This window comes from Meles meles, chromosome 3 (genome assembly GCF_922984935.1).
Source record: "Meles meles chromosome 3, mMelMel3.1 paternal haplotype, whole genome shotgun sequence".
NCBI lineage: Eukaryota > Metazoa > Chordata > Mammalia > Carnivora > Mustelidae > Meles > Meles meles.
In genome coordinates this window covers 47,544,774-47,556,488 of record NC_060068.1, presented here as the reverse complement: position 1 = coordinate 47,556,488, position 11,715 = coordinate 47,544,774, and the positions used below count along the sequence as shown (strand labels likewise).

Below are 11,715 nucleotides of genomic sequence, written 5' to 3'. Positions count from 1 at the left end.
AATACTAAAACCTCCCATAGACCACACAAAAAAAATTTTTTTTCAAATATGTTATGAATATAGACACAAAATTCTCTTTAAAAAATTTGCAAATCAAATCTAGTAACACATAAAAAGGATAATACCACATGACTAAAGAGTTCATCCCAAGAATCAATGAGGTTGATTTGCCATTTAAATATCAAACATTATAATTAATCTCATTAACAGAATAAAATTTAAAAAAATCCATGTAATCTTCCATTATGTGCAAAAAAAGCATATAACAAATTTCGATGCAACCTCAAGATATCACTTCTCATCAAATAATAGAAGGCAAGTGCCTTAAATGGTAAAAGTCATCTGTGAGAAATCTATGGCTAATATTTTATAATAGCTAATATGGCTAATGTTTTCCCTTTTCCCTTAAATTTTGGAAAAAAAGGAAAAATATCTATTCTCACTAGTTCTATTCAACTTTTGCTAGAAAACCACATCAAATAGTCCAGAAAAACAAAGATAAACAAAATATGGATTGAAAAACCAGAAGTAAAACTGTCATTATTTGAGGATGACATCATTGTAGTTCTAGAAAACTATGGTATTTATAAGAAAAATGATTAACCTCAAAAGTGTATTTTGAAAGATCAAGAATGTAATATTAACATACAAATCAATTACATTTCTATATACATTCGGCAAAGTATTTGAAAATTAAGTTAAAAGCCAATACCATCATAATGTATTTAAAAACATGAAATCCTAAGGAGTAGACCTAATGAAATATATGTAAGACCCCCAGATGGAAAACTATGATACACTGCTGAGAGAAATTACAGAAGTCCTAAATAAATATATAATATCATGTTCATGAATTGAACGAGTTATATTGTTAAGTTCTCTGTTATACCTAAACTGATTTATAGATCCAATTTCTATCAAAGTCCCAGCAGACTATTTTGAAGAAATAATAAGGTACATACCTTTATGTGTATGGAAATGCAAACAACTTAGAATAGTCTAAAGAGCAAAGTTGGAGAACTCAACTGCACTTGATGTTGAGATTTTCTATAAATCTGTAGGAGATGAGATAATCCGTCATTAGTGTGTTCAGATGAATAAATTAACAGAAGAGAAGAGAGTCCAGAAAATATATGTAAGAGATGTATACATATATTCCCATGTGTGTGTTTAATAAATAAATAGAAATACACATTTCTATATAAATGAGGATAAGCTATTTTAAGGCAATGAAACAGAAGAGTAAATCTAGAAAAAGAACAATATGAGTGTGTGTGTGCCAGTACACACATTGCCAATTGATACTTGAGCAAAATGTTAGGTTAAATCAATGAAAAAGCAAAGTCTTTGTCAAAAACGTAACTGGAACACCTGGATTTCAATGAGAAAAAGAAACCTTGATATCTGTCTCAAATTTTTACACAAACATAATCTAGGTAGGAGAGCTATATGCAGAAGAATGAAACCGGACCACTTTCTGACACCACACACAAAATAAACTCAAAATAGACTTAAGACATATATGTGAGACCTGAAACCATAAAACTCCTAGAAGAAAGCACAGGCAGTAATTTCTTTGACATCAGCTCTAACAACGGTTATCTAGATATGTCTTCTCAGGCAGACAAGGGAAAGAAAAGCAAACACAAGCTATTAGGACTACACAAAAAGAAAAATCTTTTGCACAACAAAGGAAACCATCAACAAAATGACAAGACAATTCACTGAATGAGAGAATATGCTTGAAAGTGATTTAGCTGATAAGGGGTTAGTATTTAAAATATATAAAGAACTTGTAAAACTTGGGCTCTTGTGGGACTCAGCTGGTTGGGCAATGACTCATGATTTTGGCTCAGGTTGTGATCTCATGGGTTGTGGGATTGAGACCCACAGGGGGATCCCAACTAAGTGGAGAATCTGCTTGAGATTCTCTGTCTTCCTCTCTCTCTGCCCCTCCCCCCACCATGTGCATGCATACTCACTCTCTCTTTCAAATAAATGAATAAATCTTAAAAAAAAAAAAAAAAGAACTTGTACAACTCAATACCAAAAACCCAAACAGTCTGACTAAAACATGGGCAGGGGCACCTGGGTGGCTCAGTGGGTTAAGCCTCTGCCTTCAGCTCAGGTCATGATCTCAGGGTCCTAGGATTGAGCCATGTGTCAAGCTCCCTGCTCAGCCAGGACCATCTCCCTCTCCTTCCGCCTCTCCCTCCTGCCTGTGCTCTCTTTCTCTCAAATAAATAGAATTTTTAAAAATGTTTAAAAAATGGGCAAAGGATCTGAATAGATGTTTTTCCAGAAAGACATACAGATGACCAACACACACATGAAAAGATACTCAGCATCACTAATCATCAGAGAAATGCAAATCAAAACTACAATGAGATACCACATTACATTTGTCAGAATCCCTTGAATCAAAAGAATAAGAAATAACAAGTGTTGGCAAGGATGCGGAGAAAACCCTTGTGCACTGTTGGGAATGTAATTCGAGCAGCTAATGTGGAAAACAGTATGGAGAGTCCTCAAAAAATTGAAAGTAGAATAACCGTATGATCCAGTAATTCCACTATTGGGTATTTACCCAAAGACAGTGAAAACACCAATTCAGAATAATATGTGCACCCTTTATTTATAGTAACATGCTTACAAAAGCCAAGCTGTGGAAGCAACCTAGGTGTCCATTCATAGATGAATGGGTAAAGAAAATACGGTATATATACACAGTGGAGTATTACTCAACCATAGAAAAGAATGAAATCTTGCCATTTGCAACAACATGGATGGAGCAAAATAAGTCAGTGAGAGAAAGACAAATGCCATATGATCTCACTCAAATGGAATTTAACTTTCAAATGAACAAAGAAAAAAAAAGAGACAAACAGATTCTTTGTTTTTAAAGAAACAGATTCTTTTTTTCTTTTTTTTAAGTTTTTATTTATTTATTTGACAGAGAGATCACAAGTAGGCAGAAGACAGGCAGAGAGAGAGGGGGAAGTAGTCTCCCTGCCAAGCAGAGAGCCCGATATGGGGAGAGATCCCAGGACCCTGAGATCATGACCTGAGCTGAAGGCAGAGGCTTAACCCACTGAGCCACCCAGGTGCCCCAAAGAAACAGATTCTTAAATAAAGAGAACAAACTGGTGGTTGTCAGAGTAGGTGGGTGGGGGAAGACTGAAATAAATGAAGGAGTTTAAGCATACACTTATCTGGATGAACACTGGGCAATGTATAGAATTGTTGAATCATTATATTGCATACCTGAAACTAATGTAATATGTTAACTGTATTTCAGTAAAATAATAAAATAATTTGTGGTGGTTAGTTTATTGAAAATTTAAAGCAGAACATAAAGCTTATGCTAGAAAAAGAAAATAAGAGAGTATCTTGTGAGTTTGGTGGAGTCAAAGATTTCTTGCTTGATGCATAAAAAGCACAAACTTTCAATGAAATTATTGATAAAGTGGGTTTCATCGAAACCCATCATGAAAAAATAAATATAAAATGTAAAACTAATATGAAAAAAGTCTAATATAAAAGCCAGAAACTGGGAAAAAAGTTTTATGACTTGCATAAAAAAGTACAAGGAACACTTGGAATTCAATAATAAGAACATGAATGTCCCAGATTTTAAAAACAAGCAAATTGCTTGAATAGACATTTCACAAAAGATGATATATGAACATTCATTAAACACATAATAAGATGTTTATCATCATTTCTCACCACGGAAATAGGAAATAAAAATTCAAACCATAGTGAGATACTGTTTCACATTTATTAGAATAGCAAAAAAAGATACCTATATATCTAACAACAATGTATCTATATACCTATATCTATGTCTATAACTATATCTTTATCTAAAAATGCCCAATATTGGTGAACATGTGGAGCTCCTGAAATTCTCCTACTTTTTTTTATGGACGATTAAAGCAATACAGCTTTGGAACAATATTTGTCAGTTTCTTTCTTTTTTTTTAAATATATTATTTATTTATTTGACAGAGAGAGATCACAAGTAGGCAGAGAGGCAAGCAGAGAGAGAGGGAGAAAGCAGGCTCCCCATCTAGCAGAGAGCCCGATGTGGGACTCGATCCCAGGACCCCGAGATTGTGACCTGAGCCGAAGGCAGAGGCTTAACCTACTGAGCCATCCAGGCACCCTATTTGTCAGTTTCTTATAAGGTTAAACATAAATCTCCTATGACCCAGCAATTTCATTCTTAGGTATTTTTCAAGAGAAATAAAAACATATTCACAGAAAGACTTGCAGAAGAATGTTTATAGTGGCCTTGTTCATAATAGGCAGAAATGGGATACAACCCAAATGTCTTTCAAAAGGAATATGGATACACTGTGATATGTTCACCCATGGAAAAGTATATACAGCAATAAATCTATGGATATAGGCAACAAGGTGTTTGAATCTTAATGTTTAATCATTACATTATGCAAACAAAACCGAACATGAAAGTACTACATATTATATGTTTCTATTTACACGAACTCCAAAGACAAAACTAAACTATGATAAAGACATCAGAGTGATTGTTTGGCATCAAGGTAGCTGTTTGACTAGGAAAGGGTGTTAGGAAATTTTGGGGGTGATGAAAATGTGCTGTATCTTGTTTTTTGTGTGTATATGTGTGGCAGTAGTGGATATAGGTATACATAATTTTCAAAATTCAAATGAACACCTAAACTGTATTTTATTTTGCATTGATTATTTGAAACGTGTCTACCAATGTTTTGGATTTGATTCTGTCCCTTTTTTCTTTCTGTATTTTTGAGCTTCGTTGGTAGGTTTATACACATTTCGAATTCCTTACCCCTCCTGCCAGTAGATTATGTTGTCTTCCTTTGAGTGTTGGTGGTTTTGTTTTGTTTTTTTCTTCTTTTTGCAGGCAGTTATTAGTGAATCCTTTTGTACTTGCTGGTCTTGGTTTTAGGCTTATTTCCGTTTTGTCCTTAGTTCTTGGTTATGGCCTTCAATATAGGGCATAATCCTGAGTTGTAAGGTGTGACCTTTTGGGATCTCCACAGAATGGCAAATGTACATGGTGACCTTCCTGCCTCTGGCTTGGCTGGGGCTCCAGTTTCTCTCTGCACCTTCCACCTGTGGCATCTCACTGTTTACACACCAGCCCTGCTCTCAGCCAAAGGCCTGAGGCAAGCTTTCACACTGACATCTGGGTTGCTGGATTTGTGCTTCCTTCTCTTTTTTTGCTCCTCTATCTTATACAATCAGCTGTTTCTGCGACCTTGACTCTCACCTTTTCTCCTCAACGCAGATTGTCTTTCCCACCACTCTTTGCTTGGGGGCTACTTTTCTATGCATTGTCAAGATGGTGTCTGTAGGCAGAAAGCTACAAGAAATGTGGAGCCAATTTCACGTGTCCTCCTTTTCTCAACATATCCCATTCTCGAAAATCTTTGTCTCAGATATACTGTTCAGTTTTGGAGTTGTTTTCCCAGAAGGGTTAATTGATATCAGTTACTTCGTCGTGGTTGGAAGCAAAAGTCTCACCGTTAGTGATACTTAACTTTTAAAGTTCATTTACTCTAGAGGAATGTTCTATCAGTCTTGGTGTTGTGAAGATAAAAGATTTTTTTTTTTAAATATTTTATTTATTTGACAGAGAGAGATCACAAGTAGGCAGAGAGGCAGGCAGAGAGAGAGGAGGAAGCAGGCTCCCCGCGGAGCAGAGAGCCCAATGTGGGGCTCCATCCCAGGACCCTGGGATCATGACCTGAGCCGAAGGCAGAGGCTTTAACCCACTGAGCCACCCAGGTGCCCCAAGATAAAAGATTTTTACATATAACTTGTTTTACTGAGTAGAAGACTAAATGAACTGTCTTCTTTAGGAATGAAAAATCTGGTGACTACTGTTAGCGGGTTAATTTACTTCGACTCTGGTACTGAGTGATCGAGTTATGGTTTAGGGTAAACGACTTTGCAGCACTATCCATCTTTATATCTACAGTGACACTTGGAACCAAGAGTGACAAAAAAAAAGCAAAACCAAAACACAGAAGTTGTAATTTTGTGTGTGAGGAACAAAGTTAATTTCTTTATTACCGATGGAGCGATTACTATTGAAAATTCTAAGGTGTCATTTTAATTGATTTCTTCAATTAGAAAAACCATTTGGAATTTTGATTCTCCAATTTTAGGTAAAAGTGATAGAAGATACTGTTACAGGATTTTTTTTTTTTTCCTTTGGTGCCCACTGTTCTTGGTCACACCACTTCAAAGAATGAAGAGGTAGACCAGGCGAGTTGTGGGCAGCAAAGCAACATTTTATTGAGTGATATGATAGTACAAAACTTCCAAAGAGGGAGGGGACTCTAGAGGATTGCTCCTGGAGTTTCTTTCTTTTTTTTTTTTTTTTAAGACTTTATTTATTTATTTGACAGACAGAGATCATGAGTAGGCAGAGAGGCAGGCAGAGAGAGAGGAGGAAGCAGGCTCCCCGCTGAGCCGAGAGCCCGATGTGGGGCTCGATCCCAGAACCCTGGGATCATGACCTGAGCCAAAGGCAGAGGCTTAACGCGCTGAGCCACCCAGGCGCCCCACCCCTGGAGTTTCTAAGTCTAGGGGTTCTTCTGGGCTTGTTGGCAGGCTGTTTTAATCTGATTAACCCTCCATGGACGTGTCATTCAATCAGGCTTTTGTCATCTATCACAGGGGAAAAGGTGGAGGGCACTTTCCAAGGTAGTGTTCAAGTTTTTTTGAGGGTGGTTTCCTCTTGAAGGATGTGGAGAAAAAGGGGGCTGGCGGGCTTGACCTGCCTTCTAACTATCCTTCACCAGTATGTGACCTGAAGAAACAACATTTGTGACTCTTATTTCAGGGTAAACCCCACTTCAGAAACATCACTGGAAAATAGGCAACAAACGGAATCCTATTTCTCATTTTTAACTCATAAATTTAATCCTAGGAAATGACTTGAATTCCTTAAAGATATGCAACTTGCAAATGAAAAGTTCACTGTACTCTGGTTTTTGTCCATTCCCCCCCCCCTTTGGTTTTTCTAAAATTGAAGCATTCCAAACAATGCACAAGAAAATAAGTTTCACAATAACTTTATACCTTCCCTTGTGAAGTTTGGTTTACCTAGGATATCTTGTTAAGGAACAAATCTGCTTGGTTAAACTGATATATGAATATTTAACTGATTTTTACAATAGGCTTACTTTCAGTGTTGTGTTTTTCCATTGTTTGGTGTAGTGCTAGGAACATAATAGATCCTTAATAATTGGTAGCTATTATTATTGCTACTGTTGTTTTATATTGTATTAATTTATATTTTTATAAGAGACTCCTTAATGTTGAGTTTGAAATCATCTCACCTTTGAGAAGAGAGAGGAAAAAATGTGAAAAAGCCTATTAGCTCATGAATTGGGAGTTTTCTAGAGTATTTTCCCTTGCAGGGAAAAAAGAGACCCAACGGTTACCTTGATAGTATATAGGGCTATATATTGAATATATTTTAGCTTACTATGGACCGCAAATCACAGACAACTTTGTGGTACTCACAGAGACCTGACAAGATACACGTTTGTTTGTTTTTGTAATATTACTAGTCCCACATTCAAAAGTAAGATTAAATAATTGGACCAATAACTGGAACTCATTTGTCTGGAGAGAAGTAGATCATTTAAAATATAATTTATAATATGTTATATATTTTGGAATATATATTACATATTTTATAAGTGTTTGGGGATGCAAATGCTGGTCTGCACATCATGGTTATTTGGAGAAAATGAGATGAAACTTCATCTCTAAAGATTTCCCATGTGTAAAGTCCAACTGAACATCTTGGGGCATATGCCATCATGTAATAAATATTATCGAATAGACTTGCTCTTTTATTAGAGAGTTTTCTCGTCGTATAAAGTGGGACATTGAATCTTTAAATAGAGTTTTGGTGTCTACTAACTCACAGAGCTACCAAGACAGGAAGCATTTATTCCTTGATCAGTGTTTACTGAGTGCCTACTATATGTTTGGTCCTATCCTATAAGTTGGGAGTATAGCTGTAAGTAGAATAATCTAGTGGGGGAGGCAGTCATTAATTAATTAAATTGGTTAAATACATATATACATATACATGTATATATATGAAAATACATGTATATGTATTTTAACTTTAACAATTACTATGAAGAAAATTTAAAGGAGCTCACATGTGAGATCAGAAAACATTGCTCTTAACAATTCTAGTAATTTCTAAAGACATTTTTGCAGTATTTCCTCCCTTCTTTCCTTCCTTCCTCCCTTCTTTCCCTTGAGAAAACTGTATTAAATCTACCCTAGTTCTATTCCAGCTAACAGCTGGGAAAAAAAATTTTAAATAAAACAGTCATGATGCCTTCTTGAAATTTATGATTTAGCTATTCAAGTGACCAGATGTTTTATAGAAGTAGAATAAAACATTTCCATCTCCCTTGCAAAATCACAAGGGAAAAAAAGAAAACCAGAGAAATTATCTGCAGATGAAATGGAATCACACAGGTATTATTAGCGATGCCAATTACACACTGACCTTTGTGACAACACATGAACAAGCCTGCCACTTATTGTCAGTGTTTACAGGAAGAAAGGGGAGGCTCTGTTGTCATCATTAAGTAATGACTCTGATTGCTGAAACAGGAGAAGATGCAGAGAAGAAAGTCAGAAGAATCTCCTGATTGCATTATGGTTTTCTAGCAGGCAACAGATTATCTTTCACTGGAAGACTTACCCTATGTCATCTGTTCCTAAAATTAATTCTATTTATTTAAATATTCACAAAACACATAATTTCTTACTTTGCCTCTAGTAAATAGATACTATAGATAGATTTTAAAATAAGAGGTCTCAAATTCAATAATATCTTTTTATAAATTCAAATTCCATTTATTAAGGCTTAATTACCATCTCTCTATATAATGAGTCCACTGCATACCTTATAAATGCTTCCAATAATCACATGAAATTTTAATGAATACACAATAATGGTCTTATTAATTTTAAATTAAATGTACTTGTTCATTTTTGAAAATAAATTTAAAGTGCCACTATAAATAACTCAGGAAAGGGAATTCATTTTTACATGGGAAAGACTATTAGTTTGGAAGTTTATAACTGTAAATACTCTTGTTCCTCTCAAAGAATAAGAGTAGTTGATGGAATTTGATTTTTTTGGTCTGTGTGGTCTGTATATGTAGTCATTACTGGATATTTGTTACATGGATTATTTAGTTTAATTTTTATGCAACAGTAAGGCTGGCTTTTTTTTTTATATTCAATTTAGAGATGTAGAAAAATGGTTTACAGAGGTTACTTGGCAAGCTCAAAATCATGTCGTCTAAGAGTTGATCAGATTTCAGTCTGAGTGTCTAAAATCCCAGGGACTTTACTACTGTTTGAGTAGTGTAACATCATTGACTTACTTTTGAATTTCCAATTTATTTACACTTAGTAAGGGGTTCATCAAAGCTGCAAATTTTCTTGGCGAAAATGTTGCTGGAAAAACTTTGGCTTTGTCAGTAACAATAGGCAAAATGATAACCATGAAAGCTGAACACCATTGTCTTAAAGAGGGAAACGTGTGAGGAAACTGGCCCACAGAAGAGGAGTGTTAAATACTAATCTGCACACCACTGGGTATAACTCTAATCAACAAAATTGGGCTCTCTGCTCCTCCACATTCGACAGACAGATGCATCTTCTGGTGCCGTCTCAGCTGTGTCCCCAAGACACAATGGTGAAAGTCAGAATAAATGGATTTGGCCATACTGGGCACCTGGTCACCAGGGCTGTTTTTAACTCTGGCAAAGTGGATATTTTCACCATCAATGACCCATTCGTTGACTTCAATTACATGGTCTGCATGTTCCAGTATGAGTCCATCTATGGCAAATTCAACAGAATAGTTAAGGCTGAGAATGGGAAACTTGATATCAATTGATAGCCATCTCCATCTTCTAGGAGTGAGATCCCACCAACATCAAATGGGGTAATGCTGGTGCTGAGTATGTTGCAGAGTCCACTAGTGTCTTCACCACCATGGAGAAGGCTGGGGCTCACTTGAAGAGTGGGGTCAAGGAGGTCATCATCTCTGCACCTTCTGCTAATGACCCCATATTTGTGATCAGTGTGGATCATGAGAAGTATGACAACTTCCTCAAGATTGTCAGCAATGCCTCCTGCACCACCAGTTGCTTGGCCCCTCTGGCCAAGGTTATCCATGACAACTTTGGCATCATGAAGGGACTCATTACAACAGTCCACACCATCACTGCTGCCTAGAAGACTGTGGATGGCTCCTCTGGGAAGCTGTGGCATGATGGCCAAGGGGCTGCCCAAAACATCATTCCTTCCTCTTCTTTTGTCACCAAGGCTATAGAACAAGGACATCCTTGAGCTGAATGGGGAGCTCACTGGCATGGCCTTCTGTGTTCCCACTCTCAGCATGTCAGTCATGGATCTGACCTGCTGCCTAGCGAAAGCTGCCAAATACATGACATTAAGTGCTGTGAAGCAGATATCAGGGGCCCCCCTCAAGGGCATCCTGCAGTACACTGAGGGCGAGGTTGTCTCCTGCGACTTTAGCAGTGATACCCACTCTTCCACCTTTGATACTGGGGCTGGCAATGCCCTCAATCGCCACTTTGTTAAGCTCATTTCCTGGTATGACAATGAATTTGGCCTTATGGTCCACATGGCCTCAAGGAGTAAGAGCCCTCTGGACCAAAAAGTCTAGTGAGAGCAAGAGGAAGAGAGAGACCTTCAGCTCCTGGGGAGACCCCACCCCAATCCATCCCCCAACACACTGAGAATCTCCCAACCTCTACACAGTTTCCATCCCAGACCCCCTGCAAAAGGGATAATTTGGGGGAGCCCTACCTTGTAATGTGTCATCAGTAAAGTATACTGTACCCAGCAAAACAACAACAAAACAAAATAAAAAATCCAAGATACATGTTAAGGAAGCAGGTCCCTGATGCCTTTTTCTATCTATTTTAAGTAATCATAATGCTTTCTGATTATTCACATATTAATGGAAATTTAACTCTTGAGAGACATTTAAAACTTCTTTCCATTTTTATATCCAGTCTGATGGAATTAGACTGTTGTTAGAATTAGACTGATGTTAGGTAAACATCCTATCAAAAAAACCCAATCCTTTATTTCCGTAGAATGATTTTACTTTCATACATACATGTATTTCTTTTTTGTTTATACTTTATGACATATCTCTAGAAGAGTATCATCTCAGACCATCCATACTGGCAAAAGTCAACATCTTGAATATTTTATTTTCACTTATTCCTCTTTTGATGCTCTTGCTTATTTTATACATATCTGAATTTCTGACCTACATTACTTTCCTTCACTCTAACAAACTTCTTTTGGGGTGCCTGGGTGACTCAGTTGGTTAAGCGATTGCCTTCAGCTCAGGTCATGATCCTGGAGTCCCAGGATTGAGTCCTGTATCAGGCACCCTGCTCCATGGGGAGTCTGCTTCTCCCTCTGACCTTCTACCTTCTCATGCTCTCTCTCACTCTCAAATAAATAAATAAATAAAAATTTTTTAAAAACCACTTCTTTTAACATTTCTTACAAGGCAGGTCTAGTGGCAACAAATTCCTTCAGTTTTTGTTTGTCTAAGAAAGTCTTTATTTCTCTTTTATTTTTGAAGGTTTTTTTTTGTAGGGT

General features: G+C 36.7%; 1 pseudogene; it reads left to right on the top strand.

The window, feature by feature from the left end:
• Positions 1 to 9,691: 9,691 nt before the first annotated feature.
• On the top strand, positions 9,692 to 10,759 carry LOC123939218 (annotated as a pseudogene).
• Positions 10,760 to 11,715: the final 956 nt, after the last annotated feature.